This window comes from Micromys minutus, assembly GCF_963924665.1.
Source record: "Micromys minutus genome assembly, chromosome: 26".
In the NCBI taxonomy this organism is placed as follows: domain Eukaryota; kingdom Metazoa; phylum Chordata; class Mammalia; order Rodentia; family Muridae; genus Micromys; species Micromys minutus.
This window is the reverse complement of record NC_137961.1, coordinates 27951827-27975297: the sequence shown is the minus strand read 5'-3', so window position 1 is coordinate 27975297 and position 23471 is coordinate 27951827. Positions and strand designations below refer to the sequence as shown.

The window sequence follows — 23471 nt, the reverse complement described above, 5'->3', positions numbered from 1 at the left end:
ATTTTGTGTATATGAATATTATTTTAGTAATAGAATAACAGAATCAAATAATAACTTATTTGAAATAAATTTGCTTACACATGAATAAGAGTGGAGTTATTTTCTGCATATTTGATAACTTACCAGTGTCTACAAACCAAAAGAAAATTTTAAATAGGAATTTATTGTTTGTTTTTTATAGCTTTATATTTTGAGTTCTTTGTGTATTACACATAAGTTTCCATCAGATATGAAACCGACAAAGACTTTCTCCCACATTGTGAGTTCCTTCTTTACTTCTCTGGTTGTATGCTTTGCTATACAGAGGTTGTCTGTATTATGAGATACCATTTATTAGTTGTTGACCTTAATCATGGTTCAACAGTAAGTTTGTTTAAGCATGAAATATGTAATACCCAGAAATTCACAACTGGTTAAAAGTCAAAGATTAACTGACTGCAGGACCTTCATCTCAATTTATGCATACAATGCAACCTCTATGTTCCAGGAACATTAAAGAAGAGGGTTCAAAGGATTGTAACAGCCAAAGAAAGATGATATCTACAAAACTGTGACTTCTGCATATAACGAAGAGGCATCCTTAAAATTTAAGTATAGCTGGCTGAATATAACTTGTAGTGCGCATGCCAGTGTACATGCAAGTGCACATAAAAGTGCACATGCCTGTGCATCTACCAGAATGAAAATATTTTTAAAAGGCACCACCTTGATTTAAATAGCTACAGGCAAACACTTGGTAAGAGAGAGAGAAAGAGAGAGAGAGAGAGAGAGAGAGAGAGAGAGAGAGAGAGAGAGAGAGAGAGAGAATTAGTCTTCAGAAATGAGAACTAATTAGCTAACCTTAAATAAATTATATGTGAAAAATATTAAATAGACTCAGGTAGCTGTGTCAGGTAGCATATATGCATAACAGCAATAGTAACTAAGGAAGAGGTCATAAATTTGAAAAAAAATACAATTATGAACAGCAAATATGAAGGAACAAGGAGATCAGTAGGTTGAGGGGGCATGATGCAAAATTCACAAAAAATCCACGAAAAGTTTTTAAAAATTGAGAAAATAAATATGGATAATTCTTTAAATATTTGGTTAAAAAATTAAGATGTGGATAGTGAAGTTTAGGAGAATAATGATAAAAAATATCTTCAAACCAGAGAATGAGACAGAAAACTCATCTTTAGCCTGTGAGAAGGACACTAAAATTTAGAAAATGAAATGAGTGTACTTTGAAAAAATTATCAAGCTGAGAGGAATGAAGTCAGAGTATAAAGTAAGAATTTTTAGCTAGTAAAAGTTAAAACTGCTCTTTTATTGCTGGTTGTCTACACTTAACGCAAAGGCGGCAGAGCTGTAGGAGTTGGTGCTAAGAATGGGGTCTGCAGAGAAGAAATCAGACTCTCGTTGTCTGCCTGCCTCCTGTGCTCTGTGATGATTTTCTGAGAGTTGAGAGGACAGTAATATGGAGCCTTCCACAATCATAAGAAGTTACGAAAGTCACATATTAAATCCCATTAATTATCGGGATTATGATGCAATACTTATTTCCAAAATGGAAATCAGTGGTCCTGGTTTTCAAATCCGTTATATTACCTTTCAAGTTCTCAAAAGTAAAATACCAGGATATAGAATGTTCTAAGATCAAATATTATCAGTGCATTCTAAGCCAATTTAGAGAGAGAGAGGGGGAGGAGAGCTCAATAGATTTGACTGGGAGTATATGTGTGTGCTGAATTATACTCAAAATTTTTCTAAGATATAACAATCAAACATGTCACAATAAAAAATTAAATCCAAGTAAAGGTCTGTTGGCATCTTCCATGAATATTTTCAAGTTGGCATTTTGATGAACTTACTATGACATTATTGTGGTTGTTTTTTAGTACTGGGAATCATTCTCTGGGCTCTTAGCCTGGTGAGCAAGTGTTCCACTCAAAAGCTATATCACAAACCTCAGTTATAGACATGTTTTCTTGAAACTGGATTCGATATCTACTTTATTAATCAGGAGTACAAAATGCCTCAATTATAATCTCCCCTTTGTACTTCTACTTTTACCTACCTCCCTTCTGTTCTGAATACGCCTGGTTCTGTCTATCATTTAAAAAAGAGATTAAAAATTGAACATAACCAAATATAATAAAATAAAGCAAAAAACATTGTTTTCAATTTGGACATGGTGACCCAACAAGAGGAAGAGTTCCAAACCCAGGCAATAGAAATGTTACAAGTAAACCAAGAGAAAGGTATATACTCCAGAGGAGTGACTCATATGAACAAAGCCAAGAATATATGTGAGTAATATTTAGATAATGAAAATAAAACTAGATTTTGAGTTTGTCAGTTCATCTGAAAAAGATACTTATAACACAGTTGCCTCATGTGTAAACAATAAAGTGTCATGCTATTGATTGCTACTAAAAATTATCAAACTGAGAGCATATTAAATTTAGCATATTTGGCAAATTATATACATACTAGACAAATTTATAGTAAGCATATTTTAACTTTGAGTATATAAATTGATGAGGTTTAAATATTTGACAAAATCTTCAGCATTGTGATTGGAAAGTAATGTAATTATAAAAATAGTACCTAGATTGAGAAGTAAAAGAATGTTTCCGTGCCTGTGTGTCTGTGTTTGTTTATAGTTTATTGTAACAATGTTATAGATTAAGTTACACTACCTTCCCCAATCTATGTAAAATATCTAAAAATAGAATAGAGGTTTAATCTTACATTACTATTGTCCCTATTTTAAAATAATGACAGTGTGGAACAGAGACACAGAGAACATGTGACTCTGGAAGCAAAGCTGTGAATTACGCATCTTCAAATAAGGACATGAAGTGTGGCCAGCTACCTACCAGAAGCCCATGAATCAGTAAGAATTGCAAGGCAGTAAATTGCTTAAATGACTTACCTATAGTACACTTTCAGAACAATCCTGGGAGACCACAATAGACAGAGATGATAAAGATGGTTAAATCATGTTGGGAATGGCATTGCAGAATGGGCAGAAAACTAATACACAAGCAAAGGGACCTATGCATTCCTTAAAGTGTTCTTGACAAAGGAAAGAAATGCCCAGAGAAAGGCTGTAAGAGAAAAATAATAGAAAAATTTATATTAACATATAAGGTAGGTTGGTATGTAGATAGATAGAAAGATGATAGATAGATAGATAGATAGATAGATAGATAGATAGATAGATAGATAGATAGATAGATGGATAGGTATGTAGATAGATAAGTAGATAGATAGATAGATAGATAGATAGATAGATAGATAGATAGATAGATAGATAGATAGATAGATAGATAAAAGATAGATGGATAGATAGATGTAGACAATGATAGATATATAGATGATATATTAATATAGATATATGAATCTAGATGTCATAGAGAAGAAAAAGGCTGATATTTGTCTAATTAAATTATTTTACTCTAATATGATACTCTTCAATTTAATTCCTTTTACTGCAACTGACGTATTTTCATTGTTATTTACAGTTAAGTAAAACTCCATTGGGCACAAATTCTATACTCTCTTTATGCATTCATCTGCAGTTCACTCTGAAGATGTACCATAACTTGATTATTTTGATTTGTCATAATAAACATGGATGTGTGAAAACTGTTGTAGCACTCATACTTAGAATCTTTGAGACTATTTTTAGGAGTACTGTAGCTAGATCAAATGGCAGTTCATTTTTAGTTTTCTGAGGAAACACCTACACACAGGCTTTTGTCTACATTGGACTAACTTGTCAACACACCCACATATGTAAAATGTTTTTTTCTCCATCTATCCTTGATAGTAGTTATTGTTTGTATAATTTTTAAACTCTGTCTCTCTCTCTCTATCTCTCTCTCTGTTTATTATGATTCTGACCCACTCTATCTTCAAATTACTTTTATTTTTTTACAGCTCAATGATTACAGCCCTGCCAGGCCTCCCACCTGCTGGGTCCTCAAGTCTCTCATGGTTTAGGTGAGTATTCTCCCACTAGGCCCAAACCAAGCAGTCTTCTGCTGTACATGTGTTGGATTAGCTCATGTATGCTGCCTACTTGGTGGTTCAGTATCTGAGAGATCTCATGAGTCCAGGTTAAAACTGTTGGTCTTTCTATTGTCATTCTCTTCAGCTTCTTCCAGCCTTTCCCGAATTCAACCTCAGGTGTCCTCAACTTCAGTCCACTGGATAGGTGTAAGTATCTGCATCTGTCTCTGTCAACTGCAATTGAGTCTTTCATAGTACAGCCATGCTCAGTCTGTAAGAACACCATAGCATCAGAAACAGTATCAGGCCTTGGAGCCTCCCAGTGAGGTGGATCTCAATTTGGATAGGTCATTTGACCACCTTTCTCTTAGTTTCTTTTCCATTTTTGTCCCTGCAGTTCTTTTATACAAGAGGATTTCAGGGTCAGAATTTTTGACTGTGGGATGGCAATTCCATCTCTCCAATTGTTGTCCTATCTTGCTACCATGGTTGGGAGGGAGACTCAATGAGTTCCCTCTCCCCACTGTTGAGACCTTCATCTCCTTTTGAGTTCTGAAAATTTCTCACCTCCCAGGTGTCTGGTATTTCTAGAAAGTACCCTCTCCTCTCCTCCCCAACACGTGTAGCATACTTCCATTCATTTAGCTAGCCCCTGGGGTTTTTCTCCTGTCTACCTCCAAAAACCATTCCCTCTTTCCTCCTCACTCTCTTTACTCCCACCCTAATCCCTCCCTTCCTCTGCCTCCAGTGATTATTTTCTTCTCCCTATCAAGTGCTATTGAGGCATTCCCCTTGGGCCCTTCAGTTTTTCTGCTTGTTAACCTTCTTGAGTTTGGTGTACTATTTGTATTCTTAATGACAGCTTAAATGAGAGAGGCATGATAACACTTAAATATAGTTTTGATTTAAATTCCAATGGTGGTTAAATATATTGAACATTTTTATGTATTTGTTGGTTATTTGCACTTAAACTTTTGAGAACTATGTGTTCACTTTTTTTGCCTTTTCCTCTGTATTTTTGAATATTTTAAAAAGTTACCTACACATTCTTCTGTCAAATACGTACCTGGCAATTTTTTTGCCTCCCATTTTGTAGGCTCTTACTAATTTCACATGTTTGATTCCTTTGATGTACAGAAGTATTTTAACTCAATATGCTTCTATCTATAAGTTCTTGCTTTATTTCATAAACTGTAAGTGTCCTCCTCAGAAAGCACTCTCTACGCCTACATCTTGAATTATTGCCTTAGATTTTAAGGCAAAAATCTAACATGTTGCAGGTTTCAAGTCTTAAATTAAGGTCTTTGATCTACTTCATCTGATTTCTTTTCAGCTTAAAACTAAGTGATTCACTTCAGATAGATAGATAGGTAGATAGATAGATAGATAGATAGATAGATAGATAGATAGATAGATAGTTAGATACATACATACATACATACATACATACATACATACATACATACATATATACATATGATACATAAATGGATACATAGATACATAGGTAGACACATAAATACATAGATACATACATACATAGATAAATAGATGGATACATACATAAATATATAGTTTTCCAGAACTATGCTTTAAAGAAGTTGCTTTTTCAGGTCTTTGTTAAAAATACTGTGGCTATAGCCACTTGAGTTTAATCTCTGGGTGTTCAAGTCTATGCAACTCCTTCATGATCACATGCTAATGTGATCCTATTTGTGCTGTTGTGGTTCTGTAGAGCCATTGATATCCTGGAGGATGCCCATTCTAGCACTGATCTTTCTAACCTCAAGATTGTTTAGTCTATTTTGATTTTTTTTATACTTTGATATAAATTTTAGACATGACTTATTTATTATTTATGTAAAATATTCATTGGAACTTCTATGGTCCTTATACCAACCTGTAAAAATCTTTTCAGTATTATTCCCAGATTTGCAGAATTTAACTGATCAATCCAGAGCATGTGAGCTCTTTTCATATATCTATTCAGTTTCTTTCTTTAGTTAAAAAATAGCATACAGATTGTTTTTCTTGGTTATGTACTTGAGGGGTCTACTGTGAGAAACATTTTTCCTTGCTTCTTTCTTTCAGTCTCACTATTTGTATATAGGAAAGCTATATTTTAGTACAGTACTATCTCTTATTACTTTGATGAAAGGGTTAATCAATTTTAAGAATTTTATGGTAGAGTTTTTAAACTTATGAATTTAATGTCTGTGAATAGAAATATTGAACTTCCCCCTCCCAATCTGAATGTCCCATTTTTTTCTCTTGCCTTATTGTTCTAGATTAGGCTCCAGAAACTATACTGAGGAAGAATGGATATATTTGTCTAATTTCTGATTTAAAATTAAATGCTTTCAGTTTACCTCCATTTAGTACTGCTATAAGGTAGTCATATAAGCCCATGAAAATGTCATACTATGTTCCTTTTATTTCTAGGCTCTTCTGGGATTTTATCAGGAAAAGGTATTAAACTTTTATCAGAAAGTGTGTGATATACATCTAATAAGATAATTACATTAGAACATGTTGCCAAAATTAATTTGCAAGAAATTTATATAAAATTTTGAATCTGGGTGTATTAGGAAAATTGGCCTATTATTTTTATTTGCATTATTATAAAGACAGATTTCCATGACTTTACATGCATACATGTATGCAAACAGACAGGCATATAGATATACACTATGAAGTTTTCTGCCCAGAGAGAGGGCTAGGTGACCACCATTAGGACTCAGGACCAGAACAGAGATTTCTAAGCTCCCAGAACAGCTTCAAAAGTACTTTATCAATGGAGGCTAAGGTGTGTCTGCCACCCATCCCCATAAGCTATCCAGAGAGAGCACACACGAAACTCAGTTGGCTAGAGGGTACAGATAGAGTAGTGCTCTCTGGGATCAGGTCCTTCAACAAGCATATGAATAACTCCATTAAACAACTGCAGGAGAACCAGGAGAACACATGTAAACAAACAGGAGTTCTTAAAGAGGAAACAAAAAGTTACTCAAAGAACTATAGGAAAACACAACCAAACAGGTGAAGGAATTAAAAACAGACCTAGAAATAATAAAGAAAGCACAAAAAGGGACAACCCTAGAGATAGAAAACCTAAGAAAGAAATCAGGAGTCACAGATGCAAGCATCACTGACAAACTACAAGAGATAAAAGAAAGGATCTCAGGGGCAGAAGACAACATAGAAAACATTGGCACAACAGTCAGAGAAAATGCAAAAAACTAAAAGCTCCTAACCCAAAACCTCCAAGATGTCTAGGACACAACGAGAAGAGCAAGCCTAGGCATAATAGATGTAGAAGAGAGGGGGAAATACCAACTAAAAGGCATAGTAAATATTTTCAACATAATCAGAAGAAAATTTCCTACCCTAAGAATGAGATGACCATGAACATACAAGAAGCCTACATAACTCCAAATAGATTGGACAAACTCCTCCTGACACATGATAATCAAAACACTGTGTCTTAGTCAGGGTTTCTATTCCTTCACAAACATCATGAACAAGAAGCAGGCTGGGGAGGAAAGGGTTTATTCAGCTTACACTTCCACACCGCTGTTCATCACCAAGGAAGTCAGGACTGGAACTCAAGCAGGTCAGGAAGCAGGAGCTAATGCAGAGGCCATGAAGGGATGTTACTTACTGACTTGCTTCCCCTGGTTTGCTCAGCTTGCTTTCTTATAGAACCCAGGTCTACCAGCCCAGGGATGGCTCCACCCACAATGGGCGGGGCCAGGGATGGCTCCACCCACAATGAGTAAGCTTCAGCATCTTTATTCTTTCTTTCATGGCATATATATCCCAGCAATATCTTTCAAACACTAAAATTACAATGTAATTACATTCTAAGATATTTTTTAGTGAATGTCTGAGAAGACAGTATTTTCCTAAATATCAAGGAAAGAAATTATTCCCAAGAACTCATGTACCTTTGTAACTAGTTAATGTGTTATAGCTTAACAAAGTATGAGCAAGCAAAGTCGTTTTCACAGCCAGTTTCTCTTACTGGCAGGCAGCAATTTGCAGTTACAAATAAAGCATTAATAACTTCATTGGCTATCTTTAAAAGTAATCTTATAATAATCTTAAAAGAGTCACAAATCGGCTTGCTCGTGATTTCCTCGTGGATTGAAGCATCATGTGGCTGGGAAGAGAGACAGAGGTGCAGTGCAGGGGGAGTTTAGCTACAGTGGTGGCGATAAGAAGGTGAGAAGAAGACTGAAGCGACAGGAGCAAACTATCTCCGAGGACCTGGTCGTGACCAAATACAAGATGGAGGGCGACATCGCCAACCCGGTGCTTCGATCTTGGGTGGAAGCTCCAAGCTCAGCTGTGTCTGTATTGAGCTTATGTGAGGGAAGTTGATGCTGAGATCATGAAAGAGACAGGAAAGATCTTCAAGAAGGATACGGAGATGCAGAAAGGTATTGCCTTTCCTACCAGCACTTCCGTAAACAAATGTGTGTGTCACTTCTCCCCTTTGAAGAGTGACCAGGACTATAGAATCAAGGAAGGAGACATGGTAAAAATTGATTTTGTGGTCCATGTGAAGGGCTTCATGACAATGTGCCTCACACCTTTGTAATCGGAGTAGCTCAGGAACCCAGGTAACAGGGCCGAAAGAAGATGTCATTAAGGCCGTTCATCTATGTGCCAAAGCTGCTTTACTACTGGTCAAACCTGGAAACCATAACACGCACATGACAAATGCCTGGAACAAAGTTGCCCACTCGTTTAATTGCACACCAGTAGAAAGTATGCTGTCACATCAGTTGAAGCAGCATGTGATCAATGGAGAGAAAACCAATATCCAGAATCCTACAGAGCAGCAGAAGAGGGACCATGAAAAGGCAGAATTTGAGGTGTATAAGGTTTATGTTGTGGATATACTCATCAGCTCAGGATAAACAAGCCCAAAGATGCCGGAAAAAGGACCACCATTTACAAGCGAGACCATTCCAAACAGTATGGTCCAAAATTGAAAACTGAGGTGGAAAGGCGTTTTGATGTCATGTTTTTCAAGTTAATAGCATTTGAAGATGAGAAGAAAGCTCAGATGGGTGTGGTGGAGTTTGCCAAACATGTTACTACAGACAGTTAACATTCTCTATGAGAAGGAGGACGACTGTGTTGCCTAGTTTAAATTTACAGTTCTGCTCATGCCCAGTGGCCCCATGTGGACAACCACTGGTCCCTTTGAGCCTGACCTGAACAAGTCTGAGATGGAAGTTCAGGATGCAGAGCTGAAGGGTCTTCTCCAGAGTCCTGCAAGTCGAAAAACACAGAAAAAGAAGAAAAAGAAGGCCTACAAGACTGCAGAGAACACAACAGGGGATACATTAGAACACAACAGGGGATACATTAGTTTGGAGGTGGAGACTCAGGTGGGTCCCCTGCCAGCTTGTCACTGCTGCCTCAACACCTCCAATTGCTCCTCAGGCTCTGTCAAGTTCAGTTGTCTTCTCCACCAGCATAGCCAGGGATATTTGCCCTTCTCCCAGTTCCTGACTCACCCACACACTCGTTTCAATAAAATACCAGCTCCAACTAACTGTGCTGTTGGGAGGCCAGGCTTCCTAGCCACTGAAGACTACTTTTAGTAGAAAAGGAAATTGAATAGTAAAATCGGGACTCACAAATACAATTTTAAAAACCGAGTCACAAATCTGAACTTTTATAAAAAATCAGTCATATCCAATTTCAATTCTCAGAATTCATATCTACTCATCAACAATTCTTATTAAATCATGTCAGGAAGCTGAGGGCAAAACGGGTATATGAAATCAATCATCACCAGTCCAGCCTCAGTGAGAGTCATGTCAGCCAGTGTTACCATTGTTCTTGCTCTCTGACCATGAAAGGTCCCTAGCTCAACTAATAAGGGTGTGCCTTTCTGAGCCTGAAATTGTTCCCTAAGATTTTCTGCATCAGAACCACTAGTACAAACATCTAAACCTAACTTCATTAATGATTCATTTTTTCCAAATGTTTGTTAAGCATGGTGGTAATAGCTAACAATCTGCATTCCTAAGTTCTTTCTTAGAGTGGTACTTGAATCATAAATCTGCTCTAACAGCTACAGCTGAAAGAGAGATAAAACAGCACTATTGTGAGTTCCTGGGTACTGCCCCGTAAGGACCTAGAAGCCCATTTGAGTTTTCATACATTTTTTAGATTAAGAGGGATGTGAGTGTAACAAGATTAGCAGAACTGTCCTCAGAACATGTAGTCTTCAGGGTCATGGCGCACACATTATGGCCATGCTAACCCATGAGACACATTCTATGAGTTCTAAAGCCATTTGACCTTCCTGCTGCATGGCACTTGGGGAAAGACTGAAGAAAAGATAAAAGTAAAACTTTTATGTATTTTATCAAGGTGCTTTCTTGAAAGAACTGGGTCATCTTTCAATGGGTTCTGGGTCTGCAAACTGGCTCATGTCTGGAAATTGATTCACAGCAATATTCGCTTTGCCAACAAAATCCAATATAGCCATTCCTTCATTTTTTTGAGAACTTTTCCGATTATTTAGATCAAACAAACAAAAATTTATTAGGCTTGTTATCTATTTTATGCCTAGGAAAACCATGATTGATGAATTACCCAATATCAAATGTCCATATGGTTAAAGTCACCATAAAATTCATTCTGTCAGTGCCGACAATTATGAATTGTACCTTTATGGACAATATTCTGTTGCGCTGCACATCACAATAACAATGATCACTATGCCCTGACATGTTTGGACCTAGTGAAAGCTGCTGTATCTTATTTATCCAAATGAGGGGCAGTATCTCTGTCCCTAAATCCTAGCACAAAAAGGGGTAACAGCTAATTTCTTCAAGTATATTGCTGGCACTCTCACCATTTTGCATCTTATAAGATAGTGAAGTGCATGTCCTCGAGGCCTTTCCATTGTGGAGGATTAGATTTTACACATCATACCCACTCTAGTATTTCAACTACCTTGACTTTTAAAATGTCTTCCACAATACTAAGTCAAAAGATATCAGGTATCACTTTTAGTATGCTTTGTTTTGAAAAATGTTTTAATCAAATATTCAAACATATTTTGACACCTTTTAAAGCTGTACAAGCTTCCATATGAAACCTACAATCTCCACTTAGAGTTTCCATAACAATAAACTTAGCCTGATTCCCATTTTATATTCCTTCCAGTATTAGGCCACACTCTTAAAATCCCTTCCCACACATAATCCTCAGACTTTTACTTAAATGAGTTAAATTCATTAAGCTCTTTGGTAGTGTAGTTTACTTCTTTATGAATCCACTTTCTACCTTGCCTTAAGACCATCCCTGACCTTAATTCTGGTTATAGGTCAAGACAAAACTATTGGACAGCACTGATGGGCATCAATATTATCTAACTTAACATTTCCTTCAGAAAAAGTCATTGCTGGTTTAGCAAACAATGAAAGATTAATTTCCTCTGTCAAAGAAGAAGATGGTATGATTATCTGATAAGATGCTTGGGAGTATTTCAATCTTCTTATATCTATTGAGGTTTGTTTTGTGACTGATTATATGGTCAATATTTGAGAAGGTGCAGTGAGGTACTGAGAAGAAGGTGTATTCTTTTGTTTTAGGATGATATGTTCTGTAGATGTCTATTAATTCCAATTGGTTCACAACCTCTGCTAGTTTTACTGTATCCTTGTTCAATTTCTGTTTCCATGATCTGTCCATTGATGAGAGTGGGGTGTTGATATTTCCCATTATTATTGTGAAGGGTGCAATGTATTTTTTGAGCTTTAGGAGGGTTTCTTTTATGAATATGGGTGCTCTTGTATTTGGAGCATATATGTTAAGGATTGAGAGTTCTTCCTGACAGATTTCCCCTCTAATTAGTAAAAAGTGTCCTTCCTTATCTTTTTTTGATAACTTTTGGTTGAAAATCTACTTTATTTGATATTAGAATGACCACTCCAGCTTGCTTCTTGGGGCCATTTGTTTGGAAGGATTTTTTCCAATCTTTTACTCTGAGATAGTGTCTGTCTTTGTCTCTGAGATGAATTTCCTGTATGCAACAAAATGCTGGATTTTGTTTATGTATCCAGTCTGATAGCCTATATTTTTTTATTGGGGAATTGAGTCTATTTATGTTAATAGATAATAAGGAATAGTGGTTGCTGTTTGCTGCTATTTTTCCTTTTAGAGGTAGAATTGTGCCTGTGTGTCTTTCCTTTTTTGGTTTTCTTGCTTAGATATTTTCTTATTTTTACTAGGATGTAGTTTCCCTCCTTGTATTGGGTTTTCCACCTATAATTCGTTGTGGTGCTGAATTTGTGGTCAGATATTATGTAAATTTAGTTTTGTCCTGAAATACCTTGGTCTCTTCATTTATGGTGATTAAGGGTTTTGCTGGGTATAGCAGCTTGGGCTGACACTTGTATTCTCGTAGGGTCTGGATGATGTCTGTCCAGGATCTTCTAGCTTTCAGAGTCCCTGTTGAGAAGTCAGATGTGATTTTAATTGTCTGCCTTTATGTGTTACATGACCTTTTCCCCTTACTGGTTTTAGTATTCTTTCTTTGCTTTGGGCACTTGGTGTTTTCAATATTATGTGTCAGAAAGAATTTCATTCCTGGTTCAATCTATTTGGAATTCTGTAGGCTTGTTTTATGCTCATGGTCATCTCATTCTTAAGGGTAGAGAATTTTTCTTCTATGATTTTATTGAAGATATTTACTGTGCCACTTAGTTGATATTCTTCACCCTCTTTAATTCCTATTATCCTTAGATTCAATCTTCTCATTGTGTCCTGAATCTCCTGGACATTTTGGGTTAGGAGATTTTTGGCTTTTGCATCTTCTCTGACTAATTTGTCTATGTTTTCCATGGTGTCTTCGGCCCCTAAAATTCTCTTTTCCATCTCTTGTAGTCTGTTGGACATGCTTGCATCTGTGACTACTGATTCCTTTTTTCAGGTTTTCTACATCCAGAGTTGTCTTTTTTAGTGCTTTCTTTATTTTTCCTATTTCCGTTTTAAATTCCTTCTTCAATTCCTTCATCTCTTTGGTTCTATTTTCCTCTAGTCTTCTTTTTCTGGAGAGTTTGATATTCTGCTGTTTGCTTTGATGGGAGGGCTGGGTTCTGGTGTTGCCAGGTTGTCTTCGTTTCCATTGGATAAGTTCTTTCTCTTTTCTCTTTCCATCTTGTTGTATGTGATTATACATGGTCTTGTTGTCAGTGATTTGTTCCTGTCTCTCCCATGTACCTGGCCTGTGTCCCTGAATCTCTGCTGTTCCTGGTGGCAGATGTCCTGAGCATTTGTTCTTCACACAAGGACTCTTCGGTTGCCAACCTGAACTAATGGGGGTAGGCATGCTTTCCCCACTCTTGGCCCAGACCTGTCTGAGCACTGGCTACTCACAACACAGTCTCTCCAGGCCTGTGTCCCTGGATTGGATATAGTACCACATGAAGACCCAGTTATTCCAATTCTGGGCATATACCCAGAGAAGCTCTAACATACAGCAAAGACACATGCCCAACAATGTTCATAGCAGCCCTATTTATAATAGCCAGAACCTGGAAAGAACCCAGATTTCCTTCAGTAGATGAATAGATACAAGAATTGTGGTTTATTTACACAATGGAGTACTACTCAGCTGTCAGAAACAATGATTTTTTGAAATTCTTAAGAAAATGGATGCATCTAGAGAATATCATCCTGAGTGAGATAACCCTGTCACAAAAGAACAGACATAATATGCAGTCGCTGATAATTGGATACTAACCCCAGAGGCTCGGACTGCCCCAGAAACAACTCACACACTGTGTGAAGTTCAAGAAAAACAAAGGCCAAAAAAAATAAATAAATAAAAAATAAAAGAAAGAAAGAAAGGAAAAGAAAATGAAAAACCATTATGCTTAATCTTTACACACCAAGAAAACTTTGACTATTTCCAGGTTACATCTTGTTTTACATGTACTTTATGCTCCTTGTAACTAGTAAGATCTTAATGCACACCATCAAACCTTAAAAAAAATCAAGTACTTACTAAAATGTATTCATATACTTTTATGCAAAAATGCTTAAAATCTGTATTTATCTTTGTTTTTTAAAATAAAATTGTTCAATTAAAAAAAAAGAAGAAGAAGGTGGCAATATTTCAAGAGGTAGGGGTGAGGGTAGAGACTATTCACACAAGATAAATCCTTGAGCTTTTATCTCAGGAGATAAATCTGAGGGTTTACAGTTTTCTGCTTTTACTCATTCCATGCTGTGCTGCAGACAGGAGCCTGGCATGGCTGTCCTCTGAGAGGCTCTGCCACTGGCTGACTGAGACAGATGCAGGTACTTACACCCAACCATTGGAATGGAATTGGGAACGCTTATAGAGGAATTACAGGAAGAAATGAAGGAGCTGCAAGGGATGGCAACTCCATAAGAAGACCACTAACCAAAGAGCACACACAGGCTGGTCTGAGGCCCCATGCACACATATCGCAGAGAACTGCCTTGTCTGGTCTCAGTGGGAGATGATGAGTCTCATTTTATAGAGACCTGATGCCTCAGGGAAGGGGAATGCATGGGGCTGTGTAGGCAAAGGAAAGAATAGATGAGGTGAATAACTGTGGAGAGAGGACTGGAAGTGGGGGAAAACATTAGGATGTAAATAAATAAAATACTTAATTTAAAGAGTGTTCAACTTCAATATAGTCCTTCAGCACATCCCCATTCCATGTCACATTATCTTGATTTCCATCAACTAATACCCCTACTTTAACCAGAAATCCCTTTTGAGGCTAGGATTGCCTATTTTGCTGCAATTCTGCCAACCTTATTATGAGGGGTTTGGGTTGATTTTCCAAGTGATGAGCTTTGTGGCTGCTGGAAAATAGATTCTTTTCTAGTATACTCTTAGAAATCTACACTATTTATGTCTACATGGAACCAGTGAGCGTTATCACTGATTTCATTGTGTTTTTTCACAATATTCTGAGGTGCTAGACAGTGGTTAATTTTATCCCAGAGCTCATCCTTACTCTTTGTTAATTATTCAGAGATGCTAAGAACAACAGACGACCATCATAATCATCACGTTTACCCCAAACTGTCAATAGTTTTAGACACAAAATAAACAAAGCTTTTTTTCTCACTGTTGGTAAATTGGGATAAACAAATGTGTTTATCTCCTTATGTTTGTAAAAACAAACAAACAAACAATCAAATAAAACCAATAGTTCCCACTAATCTTTTTCAGTATTCTCTCTACTCCCAGAAGAGAAGCTTCAGGGATAGAAAGGGCCTCAATAACTGTATATATTAAAACATTAGAAATTTTTGGAGTTTGGAAGTTGGAATTGTTCCAGATGATTAAAAAATTTATTCTTATACTTTTTTGTTCTAGAACCACTTCTGACAGCAAAATCTATATTAGTGAGGGCTTGCTATAGCCACCAAATATATAAGATGAGTTTCTCTATATGCATATAGATAAAAAGGATTTATTAGAATGGCCTTCAGGCTTCAGTGAGAGGAAAGTCAAAGCTTTCAGTAGTTGTTTAGTCAAAAGCCTGGACGTCTCAGCTGGTCTTCAGTGTATGTTGGAGTCTCAAAGAAGTAGGTTCTAATGCCAGTTAAGGAAAGAATTTGATAATAAGATGAAGACAAAGAATCAAACTTCCTGTGCATCATTATAGAGAGTTCTAGCACAAGGAATGGCCCAGATTAAAGGTGTGTCATCCCAGCTCAAAAGACTAGATGAAAGATGTATTTTCCTACCTCAAAGATCCAGATTAAAAGTGGGTCTTCTCACTTCAAATAAAGCAAAAATCACATAGAGGTATGTTTGCAATTTTGGGTTTTAATTACTTTCTGATGTAGTTGACAGCTAAAATTAGCTATCACAGATGAGTATGGATAAGACATATTTGCTCTCTCTGAATTACCTGTACTCAGCTGTGGAGTTGGTAGTTATCCATTAAGAAAAAAAATAATATTCTGTCATAGTTTTGTTTCATACTCAGAGAAAACATAAGATAAAACCTCACTGCTGCAGTTGCAATAGCTTACTAGCATGAAAAAGTAATGCAGTAGATACAAGAGGGCAGAGCACCTTCAATTAACATATTTTATTTTCTTTAGACATACATTCAAAAGGGAAATTATACCATTACCATTTTACAGTTTGAATTAAGTTAAAGATGTTAGTTTTTGTTTTGTGGGGTTTGTTTTTTATTTCTAAAATCCGTAGCTTCAGTGTTTACTTCTTAAAAGTATCACTTTCAAGTGAGTCATTATATAATGATATAAGATAATCATTATAGTATGAGCCTTTTCACAAGCTCATACAATCTTTCAAGGATGCCTGTGCATGCCCACTCAGGCCCACAAACACAATGCAACTGAAGATGTTTCGAAATTCCAGTGTCAACACTCAAAGAAACATACTTACTCAACCAAGAAAATAGAAGTTACAATGCACCTTCCAAAGCAATGTATACACATAAGTAGCAGAGAATGTCCGCAGTCAGTTGCTTTTAAATAAAATGATGAGATAAATTGAATTAAATATTTTTGTATAAGTCAAAATTTATGAATACATCAGTAGAATACATTTAATACTACATCAATATCCAGGTACATCAGTTAATTGTAAATTGTTTTCAATTAAAAAGTAAATTTTGAAAAAAAATATACATACATAAAAGCACCAAACCCAGCATACATGACACAGTAATTGGTAAAAATCATAATCCCCCACCTGTGCCCCCAGGAAATGGATAAAGGCAGCACAGGGGCCTCCACTCTCATTGATGCCAGATAAGAACCCTTCAGCTCCTTCAGTCCTTCCCCTGACTCCTCCATTGGGGTCCCTGTGATCAGTCTGATGCTTGGCTTCCAGCATCTGCTTCTGGATTGGTCAGGATCTGTCAGGGCCTCTCATGAGACAGCTGTTTCAGGCTCCTGACAGTAAGCACTTCTTGGCATCAGCAATAATGTCTGGGTTTGGTGTCTGAATATGAGATGGATCCCGAGGTGGGAAAAAAATCTCTGGATGGCCTTTCTTTCAGTCTCTGCTCCACTCTTTGTTCCTGTATTTGGAGATGAGTGGGTAACCCTATCCCTCAATGGGAGGTAGGGAGGTATAGGTGCATACCTAACCTCTGGATATGGTCTCCACAGGTTCTCCCTCCCTGTTTTGATACATTTCAGCTAATGTCATTTGTAGTGTCCTGGGAGGTTCTTGTTTTCCTGGCATCTGGAACTTTCTGGTTGAAAACCGCTGTTATCACACCTCTGTTTAATTTTCTGACCCTCTGCACATGTCCTTCATCTCCTCCCATACCTGATTTTTTCCCTTCACCCTTGTTTCTTTCTCCCTAGTCACCCCCACCCTCTATTAACTGAACTGTACAGTGATAGATCATATATGTGTGTGTGTGTATAAAATCTTTATATATAAGAAGAATCATACATCAATAAATATGTGTGTTCCATCTTAAGTATGTTTTGTGCTGTTCTCAGATATAAGATTTATGTGTTTGCAACAAGTAGTTGTCTTATCATAAAATGCTTTACTTAGGAAATATCTTATAACATTCTTCATCGACTTATTTTTTATTAAATTGTGACGTTTTGTGCTTCAAAAGCAGGTATATCAAGAAGGCAATGCACTTCTAAAATAGAAGCAACATTTTATTTTATTTTTTGAACTCTCTTAGATTACAATCTTAATGCTAAGTTTTAAAAGATCATAACTTATTAAAATAAATGGTTTTCATTATTTCTCACTAACATTCAACTACAACAGAAGAATTTTATTTTGGCACAAATCACAGATTTTTCTTTTTAGAATTTCTATGGAATATTTTATTCTTACTTTAAAATAGAATATAAATGAATATTAGGAAATCTATGATACATTCTCTAATCTAAATAAAACATAATCACACAATAAAGTACAGATTTTTCTTGACCCCATAGGTTGCATAGAAACAAACTGTAGAGTAAAGCTGCCTCGATGGGAGAATGAAGAGTGTCAGGAAAGGATTTCTGAGCTTTCTGTAGAAGTTTATGGAAACTTTCTGAAAATATAAACTGTACACATAAGATTATGCCACAGTATTGCTACTTATTTTAAACTGGCTAAAATGTCACTCTATTGTATATTCTACTACAACAAAGTACTTGTAAATTGAAATTAAAGAACATTGACATAACACATTTTTATTGAGCTTAATATGTTTGGTTATTCTTGGATTTGCACATTAGAAAAATTGTGATTTGCAGTTGTCAACAATTATAATCTATAAATGAGAAAATGCTGTGTGTTTGCCTTGTATTACTCTGCTGTATTTAGGACACATTGTTAAAAATGACAGTGGAATTCCATATAGTGTTTAAAAATATAATATAATCCAAAAAATTATTTCATAAATATTGGTCAGATTTTCCAAACCTTGTCAATAATTTTGTTTGAAGAAAATATTTATTTGTAGAAGATTGGATTAAAATTAAATAATACTTTTATTGAGCTTAAGATAAATTGAAACATACTTAAATAAAATAATAAACATCACTAAGTAATGTATAAAAAAGAAGACATGCTAATGTGACATAATGTAATTCATGCCTGTAGCCTGAGATCTACTCAGCTACTGTTATCTTCCCAAGGACTTAACATCCAGCATGGAAACATGAGGCTCATTATTTTTCAAAACCAGCTAACTTGCTCTTATCAGTTTATAGCTTCTGGGTGAGAGAAAGCTCTTTTTTGTAATGTGTGTGCTCTGGTAGATTCATGATGGTCTGGTGAATGACCACTCATGAGCCTATTAACAATAAAAATTAGACATCATGAGTTATTTATAAAAGAAGGTCAGGAACAACATAAAACAACCTACAGAATCAACTAATCTGTACCCTTAGGAGCTGACAGAGACTGAACCACTAAACAGAGAGCACACATGAGATATACCCAGGCCCTCCACCCATGTTTAACAGCTGTGTAGCATGGTTTTCATGTTGGACCCCTAACAGCAGGAGCAAGGGCTGTCACTGACTCAATTGTTTGTATTTGGATCCTTTCTCCATCACTGGGCTGCCTTTTCTAGACTTAATAGAAGATGGGCATGAAACTATTGAAACTGGAGATGTTAGGGCATGTTGACATCCATGGGTGGGCTCCCCTTTTCTGAGGAGAATGAGAATGAGTGGGAATGGTGGGACCGGAGGAAAAAAGAAGGGCCTGGGAAGAGAGGAATGAGGAGAAGCTGTGATCAGATATGAAATAAACAAATAAGTTTTTTTTTTTTTAAAAAAAGAAGAAAGTGATGTAACTAAAGAAACATGTAGTATGACTTCTGCACACATCTTTGTGTCAACCAGACACAACTTGATTGAGCACATACCTTAGATACTCTTTGGTATCTTTCATTTAAATTCTTTGTTCTTTCCAGAATCCTTCACAGCTGAGGCAAGAAAAGTTCTGAAAGAGTTAAGCTAAAAATGGAAGAAGGACTGAAGACAAACAGCGTAGAAGTTCTTTTAAACATAATTTTAGAGGACAAATATGGAATCTTTGTCCATCAGACAGTACCTACGAAGAGAATATCTTGTGTATTGTACAGATGCTCCCCCTGAGTTGAAAAGCCTATGGTCTATGGCTTAGGCAGGAAATTGAGGTGCGACATCTGGGATAGAGAAAGAATAAGGGCTTTAGCCACCACCTCAGGTCAAAACTAGGCCAAATACCAGCTTCCCACCTCTGGTCAAGGCCAAGTTCCATTCTTCACCCACAGTTCTCAGGAGGAGCAGGAACATTCTTGGAAAAAAAACATCAGAATGTACTGACTGATAGTCACCTGACCCTCTGGTCCCAGATGGTTTCGAATGCATGTGATAATTTGTCCGTGCTTGCTAGCTAATAGACTCAAAAAGTCAATACGCTTAGCCAATATGTTTAAACTATAACCACACTGATGTAACTTGTATCCCTAAAATATATAAAGATAGCTTATTATAGCCATTTGGGGTCAACTTCCAGTCACTTGCCATGAGGGGCTGATTGAGTGTCAACCTCAATGCGCCAGAAAATAAACCTCCTGCATTTGCATCAGACTCTGCTTTTGTGTCTTATTTGGGGGGGGGGGTGGATGGAAGGAGGGGTCTCCCAGTAGTTAAAACTCACTTTGAGGCTTACATGCCAACCTAATAGAAATTAGAACCCAGAAAAAAAAAAAAAAAAAAAAAAACTGGAGAAAAGTCAGGATAGTAGGACAAATGGTTTGGACTCTTAAACAAACAAACAAACAATAACAGATCGAAGCCAAAGCTTCCCAGAACAGCACAAGATGAGCAACTAAAAGGAAGTTTCTAGGTAAAGATCAGGAACCTACAGAGACATAGTGCAGAAGGTGGCCTTTTAAAGAAGCCCTCACTAAATTTAAAACATGACATAAAGTTGGTGTTTCATCCAAGCACAGAGCCATTGGGGGAGAGTAGCCAGGCTCCCATTTACACATGAAATGAATGCAGCAGATATGGAGCTAGATAGCAAAACAATGCAGCCTTAGGTTGGCTGCTTTGGCCAATTTACCTTTCCAAATGGAGAGGAGGCAGTCATACCCAGGCCCAAAACAACACCCGAGCTAAAACTGAGAAGGCTAGGCTAACTTCATGACAGACTTTAAATAGGCAGTTATGTACACTAGGCCTAAAAACTGGGAAAGACCAGGCAAGCCGAGGCATGTTGATTTCTAGTAGAAAAAAAAACCCAGCAATTTCCAGAATTCCTCAGCAACTTCCTCAGCAACAGTTCCCAGACCTCCCCACATAATTTCCTAATGTGCTTTAAATCAGGTCTGCAAGCTCACGTGAATGTCACTCTATCTTGGTAATGGGGAGACCCCAGCATGATAGACTTCTGCAGAATAAAACGATCCTTGTGTTTACATACTATTTGAGTCTGGGCTGCCATTCTTACCCTAATCATGGACCTTACAAAACATAGCAAACAGGAGACAGAGATAGGCAGATCTCTATGAATTCTAGACCAGACTGGTCTGCACATTAATGTCATCACTTTTGCTGATGAGATAAAGCCTTGGTACCTTCTGCTGGTAAGACAAAGCTGCTTGCAAAAGACAGTCTAAAATTCAAAATGACTCACTGCCCCCCCCCACCTAAGGAAGGATATGTTCTGACAAATGTGTAATGCAGTATCAAACAGCATAATTTCATATCCTTAAATACCAAATACTTAGCCCCAAACCAAAGACACTGAAGTAGACATTAAATTAATGAAGTATAAGAGACAAAATATACAGCTTTAGCTTATTGAAAAATTACAGACTGTCTTCAATTCAAATACCAGAAATTAAGATTCACAAATAATGATACTTCTTTGGAACACAAAATAGGAAGGGTAAAGACAGGCAGCAACAGAGAATGCATTTGTGTGTTATTCATACTTTGCAGGGCAAAATGTATTTAACTGAATAAGCCTGGAAAGAAACAAAGAGATTGAGACAATGAGACAGACAATGGCAGGAAGGAAAAATGTAAAAGCAGATCTCAACTAAGGGGAAGAAAATGGAGTAAATGTAGCAGAAAAACTCTTTAAAGAGGAAATGAAGTATACAAAAGCTGCCTGCAACACAAAGCAATCAGTCAAGGTGAAATTGCTACAACCAAATGTTGGCAACTATGTGTGTGCAAACTATTAAATTCATGGAGAGCAAGAAGAGTGAAGTTGGCATAACAGAAATAGATGTTTTAGGGAGGTAGGTCTCAAATGTTTTGATGGTGTAAACTCATTGTAAAAACAAAGATATTTTATAAGGCAATGTAAGCCAGTACATTAATCTTCATAAAGCGTCTGGAACAGAAGCAATTTATGATTTAAAAAGTTAGTAAATATAAGAATGAAAGATTAAAACCTACTATAATTCTGATATCAAGTGTATAAACATTAAAAGGTATGTGTATATGTAGTCTACCATAAGCAATTTTCAGATATTGGAGTCAATAGATACTATGTTAGGTGAATTTGTGTATCTGTGGAGGGGTGGTTGTGGGGTGGCATGAAGATATTTGGACACATGAAGCCCAGAATTCAGTGTTGACTCTCATGCCTCAAAAGCAACCCATCCCTTTGTGTTTGATACTGAATCTCTCATAAGCCATGGGTTCACTAAGTAGGCTAGCCAGGCTAACAGTGAGCTCCATTGCTCCTCCCCAGAGCAAGCACACATTCCAACACACCTGGCTTTCTTCCTTCCTTCCTTCCTTCCTTCCTTCCTTCTCTCTCTCTTTCTCTCTCTCTCTCTGTCTTCTCATGCAATATCCAACTTTATTCAGAGCATCAGAGAATTTACATTCTAAAAGTTAAGAAGAGTCAGGTGAATTGAGTTCCCATGAGTTCAAGTTGTATACAGCTACAAGCCACAGATGGCAGAAACCTATGCTTTCATATAGGCCTATGAATAACAGCAGCTGAAATCAAAAATCTTGGAAGGACAGGTTTAGCCTCATACAGAAACAGCGAATAACAAAATTACTGGAGGAATCACCATCATTGATTCCAAGATCTACTACAAGGTTGCAACAATAAACATGGCATGGTCTGGGCACAAAAATATTCATGCTGATAAATTGAATCAATTTGAAGACCCCCACATAAATCCATACATGTATGGACACCTGATTTTATTATAAGGCCAGATATACACACCTGGCTTTCTTACCTCAGGTCCCTATGCTAACACAACAAACACTACTGAATATTGAATATATATATATATATATGTGTGTGTGTGTGTGTGTGTGTGTGTGTGTGTGTGTGTGTGTGTGTGTGTGTGTGTTGTGTATTTAAAAATTTTTATGCTACTTAGGAAGTTTATTACAAAATATTTAATACGCATCTTCCCTTTTCCCTCTTTTCCTGCTCCCTCATTCATTTTATAACTTTCTTAATTGCCTGTCTGTTACTTGTATGTGTTTTTAAATTCCATCTTTGTGATGAAATTAATAATACTTGCCTTTGTAGGTCTGATGTGTTTCCTTAGTGTGCACTTTTATTTAATGTTTTGAGCATTGTTTATTTAATAAGCTTTTGGTTCTAGAAAAAAGACAAAAGAATAATAGACAAAAATACAGATTTTATAGCTAAAATTTGTAAAGAAATCACTTTTCTCTTTTTTGATAAGGTCTCACAATATAGTCTTAGTTGACCTAGAACTTGCTATGTAGGCTTGCCTTGCCTTGAGCTGACAAAAAAACTGCCTTTCTTTGTCTCTACCTCCCTATCACCAGTTAATCTTAGTGATAGGGAGGTAGAGATATCCACCAATTTATGAGACAAAGAAGCATTCCTAAATATAAATATATCACAAAACTGAGTGAAATACTTTGAACAATATCTATGTATTAAAATGCATCTTTGTGACTTGCTCCTAATGACTGTCAACAACTAGATC

General features: G+C 36.6%; 1 pseudogene across 1 annotated transcript; it reads left to right on the top strand.

Annotated features, from left to right (window-relative positions):
* The first annotated feature begins 1459 nt into the window (after window positions 1–1459).
* On the top strand, window positions 1460–9620 carry LOC308437492 (proliferation-associated protein 2G4-like; annotated as a pseudogene). The gene is made up of 3 exons: window positions 1460–1607; window positions 4148–4209; window positions 8155–9620. The product of its transcript is annotated as a proliferation-associated protein 2G4-like (transcript).
* Window positions 9621–23471: the final 13851 nt, after the last annotated feature.